General features: G+C 47.4%; 1 long non-coding RNA gene across 1 annotated transcript; it reads right to left on the bottom strand.

Annotated features, from left to right (window-relative positions):
* Window positions 1-376: 376 nt before the first annotated feature.
* On the bottom strand, window positions 377-1646 carry LOC135310629 (uncharacterized). The gene is made up of 2 exons (XR_010370702.1): window positions 1129-1646; window positions 377-554 (listed from the first exon to the last, which is right to left on the bottom strand). It is a non-coding gene; the product is annotated as an uncharacterized LOC135310629 (long non-coding RNA).
* Between the last annotated feature and the right edge of the window lie 3751 nt (window positions 1647-5397).

Here is a 5397-nt window from a genome sequence, read left to right on the forward strand (position 1 = left end):
GCGGTTCTTGAATAAGCAAATCTTTGTCATAAAAATTGCCTGGATAGCTCTTGAGTCCTTTTGGATCTGAGTGCAGAGAGGAGACAGATGTTCCTGATGCTCTGCTGTATTAGCTGTTGGTCCAAAATTTGTGCCTGGACCTCATTAAACTGAAATCCTTTTCTTATATCTTCTCTAAATTATTCCATCTATGGTAATGTGAATGCACTAGACAAATTAGTCCTAAGAAGAAAAATCTTCCCCATTCTGACATTTCTAGACTAGGAATAATTACCTACAGGAAAAACTTCAGACGAAGGTCCTTATTCTAAGACTAAAGCCCCATATCCTCCATCCCCCCCACCGAGGTTGCTTGTACATGAGAGCAAACAGAAAAGCCAGAACAAAGGGAGAAATTTAATTACTTTGTTTTGGGAATTTTGGTTGGAAAAATAAAACAGAAAGGAGTTCCTTTGTTAGCAAAGGCTGTGGCTTCTTTTGTGAGCAGCTTCCATGTGGTTGCTGGTTGCACATGAGTAAGTGATTATCCTCTTTCAAGTAACATCCAGGAAACTCTGAAAAAGCACCAGAAATAATTGCATTGCAATGTCTTAACAAATCAAATTTCTAACCCCTGCTGTCAGAGTTACAGTATTGCTGGGACTACAATACAAAATAAAGGCAGAGCTATAAAGATTGTTCTTTAGGGGAAATAAGTAACTTCTGTTAATGTTTAACTCTGTGGGCTGGTGTTGCACCAACAGCTCAGGGCAGAGACTGACCCAGCATTTCATAAACCCCTGCTTCTCTAACACAAGATGGTACGATAGAAACCCACCCAGCAGAGACCATAGTGATATCAGTAAGAGCAACACTGGAAACATGGTGTGGCCAAGGATCCCAGGCCTCCTGAGAAAACAATGCCTAGCTGAAGCAAAATATAAGGACAAGCCGAAGGACAGCAGACAGTGCCAAAAGATTCGCATTCTGACTGAGAAAGGAACAGGCTGTGTCACAAGGCCCACCTAACCTTTGCCTTTCCAATGTGCTGGGAGTGACGGCCGTGGGAGGAAGCAGAAAGGAAGGTGCTGCTGGCACCTTGCACCCTGGCATGGCTCTCATGGTTACCCCATGCAGATAATGAGATACCTGGGCCATGCCATCAAGCTGTATAGTGTTCACTCCAGTGCCTAACACACAGCAAAACATCTTGCCTGCCACCTTCTGCCAGCATGCCTGCCCACTTTGGTCTTCCTGCTGAAACACTTGGGATTCCACCGGTTTGACAACCTGTGATCTTGGCAGGTCTGCGAAGGTTCGTGAAGGAATTTTTCTTGCACTTTGCCAGCATCATCACTCGTTTCTCCTTATTATAATGCATTATCTTGGAAGAACTTTTTGGACTCACAGAAACACAAGAGCCTCCAACACCCCTCCGCTGGGCTGGCTGTTCTCCTCGTACAGCCCATTAAGCTGTTTGCATTGTTCACAGTCAGAATTACTTTTGGCCTGTGCTCAAGTTCATGTGCAGTTACCTCTGAGTCCCATCCAGCAACTCCACCAGTCACTTCCCAGCCTGGACCACTGCTCAGGGTTATCCTTCCCTTACCCCTGTGCACCAGGCACCACTGGCACTTCTACTTGCTGGGCTTTGTGAGCCTCCTGGTGGCCCAGTCCTCCCATTTAGAGAGGTGCCTCTGGACTGAGGTTCTGCCTCCCACAGCATCAGCCACTCCCTCATAATAATTATTTCCAGCACTGTAAAAAAAAACCCCAAACAATGTAAGTGTACGTGTACATGTACATGTGTGTGCATGTGTATATATATACACACATATAAAATAATGTTTTCTAGAACTTAATCTTTTGTCCGCAGACATACGAAGCAGTACAAATAGAAATATCTGATCTACAAAAGAGGAAGACAACTGGAGCTGGAGTTTTTTTCAGGGTCTTACGTGTAAACCCCTTGTGATGCTTATAGTAATTACCCTGACTAGTTAAACTTTGAAGAGCAGCATTTGCCATGAGACATGATGCTGTTGGCAATTTAATTAAGCAATTGAAAAGCAATGAGGTTAATTATTTGTGAAATGGTTACCATAATAATTTTTCAAACATTTGCTGCCAGGCACCCTGAAGCTGACTTGTAACTGAGCAATGTTATCACCAGATGTATCCTAGTTAGGTTTGGTTTTGTTTTGTTTTCATTTTTACCCCACAAAGGCATCCACAGAGCCTCTCCAGATGAATGATAGTTCCTTATCCAGGTATTTTTGTTGCATTTTTAAGGGCTCCAGTAAAAGCACAGCAAACTGACGCCTGAAGCTGAAACATGGCTTGAAAGAAATCATGTTCCCATTACAGGGAAGCACAGCCAGCACATGTATTTGTTGTGGCATGTTTCTTGGTTCAGGCACATGAACAAGAGTGCAGCACTACCTTCAGAAAACAGGTGTGCATCTTGGTCATGGACAGAGAGGCCTTCTCCAATTCCTGGGGGAGAGTTTTGGAGCATGGCATGGTCTGTCATGGTGCTATTTGTGACAGGAACGTCAGGATGGAGGTTGTCCCTGCCCAACTCTCCACACTCCCCATGGCCACATGGGGCTGGGAGAGAGGAGAGGCTCCCTTTCACATCACACACATATCACAACAAGAGGTAAAAAATTCTTCATTAAATGCTAGCAACAAGTCTCCGGGACCATCCTTGGATCCTCTGCCGAGTCCACGGCCTCTGTGTGTTGGTGTCGTGCGGTGACCTGGCCAACAACTCTGAAAGGCCCAAGGTGGTAAAGGGTCTGACACTGGGTGGCAAGCTGCCCTTTCTGTATAAGCCAGGAGAGAGCTCTCCTGGGGCAGCACTTAAAGGAATAAGGCTCTGTACAGCCTTCTCACCACAACAGCCCTCGATATATGGCAAATTTATTCTCAACAAACAAGAGTGAAAGCCAAGCAAACTTGCAATGACAGCAGAATCACAGGAAAATTCAGGCTGGGAAGGACCTCCGGAGGTGTCCAGCTCCTAAGTTCTGCTCACAGCAAGGACAGCTTCAAGGGCTTGTACAACCAAGCTGGGAAATCTCAATGGTCTCCAGCTGGTCTCCTTGCCTTGTAGCACAAACATCAGACCCACAACTAGGACTCATTGCATGGTGTGCCTCTGTGGATACCCTCAGCATAGGCAGGTACTGTGGGTGTATTTATTGCTACTGTTAAGAGCACGGGAATCTGCCACCCAAGCCACCACTACTTGGATGGGCAGGGGGACAGGGCACCAGAGACAGAGGAGGTCTCCACCCTTTTGTGAGTTCCTAGACACAGATGTACAAAGTCACAGCTTGTTCTCATACTGGGGAGAGACCTGCTCTGTGCCAGGGTTGGAGACCTTCAGAGAGCCCTGCTGGCTCCTGTGCTGCTGGGTCCTGTGCAACCCTACATGTCACCCTGGGCTCAGCCCTGTCCTCCAGCCAGTCCATGCACAGACATGTGAGAGCACGAGGAGGTGTATGCACACTGCACTGCCCAAGGTGCACCAGAAGCAGCCCTGGGTGTTCACTTCCACTACCCTAGGGCTACCTCCAGCACCTACCACCTCTGAGCTGAGCTGCTTCAGCACACTCAGCCCTGATCTGAATGGGGAGGGGTATGAACTGGAGACCCCAGAGGCTCCACCACCAGCCCTGCTGGGGGTATGTAATTACGTGAGTGAGGCAAGTTCGTCATAAACAGCAGTGGCTGAAGGTCCTTTTATGAAGTTACTCAGTGAAACACAAAATGTGGTCTGTGGAACACAAATGAAATTAAATCACTAAGCAATGCCTACAGCTTCTCTTGTTGCAACAAATGAAAGAAAACCCTGCTTAGGTGCAAATACCTGCTAAATCTGCCTTTGTTATGAGACATGGGTGCAAGCTGATCCACCTTAGCCACTGTGCCCTTCCCATCTTGGCTTGGAGGCAAATTCCGCAGGCAAATAAGACAACTCAGAGACAGCTTTGCTATCTCTGAATGTCAAGTAGCTGGCTTTTCTCCCTTTGCCAGGGGGAGCTGGGCTTCCCTCCCCTCAGCTTGGGGTCTTGGCTATAAAAACAGTAAGGGGAGGGTCCCAGCAGATGTTTCCAAGACTCTCAAACTTTTTCTTCAGTCCCTGTGAGGTGTGTGCTCTGCAGTGACAGGGACAGGATACCTGAGGATCTCATCCAGTCACCCAGCTGCATGCTGATATTACAGATATTAATTTAAAAAAAATCAAACGCAAACCAAAACAAACCCAACAGTTTTAGTTAGAGGATTCTGCTTGTCTCCAGATGTGCCTTGTCCACTCTGAGGTTCATTATGGTCAGGCTACACACAGAGCAGCAAGAGGACACCAGCTCCTACGCTGCCATCCCCTGCAAGCCCGGCAGCAGTACAGACTGCTGGAGTGTCTCTCTGTCCCGGCAGCAGTTCCTCCCATCAGCCCAGCTCTCCTTTGCTGGCTGGAGAAAAAGCCTGGCAAGTTTTCCCCCTGCCCAGGCTCATGTAGAAATGGGTGAGAGGAGTTGTGGTTGTCCAGTACGTGTTTAACCTGGGAGAAAGCAGCTTTCTCCATCGGACACTGCCTGTTCAAAAGGACAGCAGCTGGTCCCCTGCACTGCACCTCTCAAGAGACACCCAGAGGCAGAGACACAGCCAAACGAAGGGCAGGCAGCTCAGACATTTTGAGGCACTAAAACTGCTTTTGTTTGGTGTGTCAGGGAAGAATGGCCTGAAGAGGTGCTCTTGCTTGTGCCATTGATGCCTGAAATCCCAGACATCTGGATGCTTTCCTGCCATGCCACACAGGAAAGCACAGTGACCAGCACGTAACGTCAAACCCCAGCCCTCTGAGTCTGCAACCCGGGCACAAATGAGCTTTGTGTGCTGTCAAACTGTTTGTTTTGCTCCAGAGCCAAGCCTCAATCACAGGCAAAGGCATTTCACACTGGTGACAGAGCAGCAAGACTACTGCTTCCGGGAGAGCAGACCAAGCATCTTGCTGGTGCTGTCAGTCCCTGGGCTGGGACCCAGACTGGGGCTAACCCTGAAGAAAGACTGCCACCTGCCAAGCCATGAACACAATTCTCTGTCCCTTCCTTACTCCTGCTGCTCATGTTACTCTGTCTCATCTCATTTGTAAAAGTGTCCAAGAGCACAGACCAAGATTACGACTTGGAAATACAACAGTCTGCAAGTTAAATATTATCAATCCTATTTAACATCACCAGGGAGTGTCATTATTCATGATTAGTCTCCAGTTACATAGAAATTATTCTTCTCACAGTTCTCCCCTGCCTGCAGTCCTTAAAAATGAAAGGCAAATATCTTGAATCAAGTTTTGCTTGTGAATAACAGCCCCTTCAGCCGAATTTTTAATTTCACTTCTAACCTTGAAGC

The sequence above is a fragment of the Phalacrocorax carbo genome, chromosome Z (genome assembly GCF_963921805.1).
Source record: "Phalacrocorax carbo chromosome Z, bPhaCar2.1, whole genome shotgun sequence".
NCBI classification, from domain to species: domain Eukaryota; kingdom Metazoa; phylum Chordata; class Aves; order Suliformes; family Phalacrocoracidae; genus Phalacrocorax; species Phalacrocorax carbo.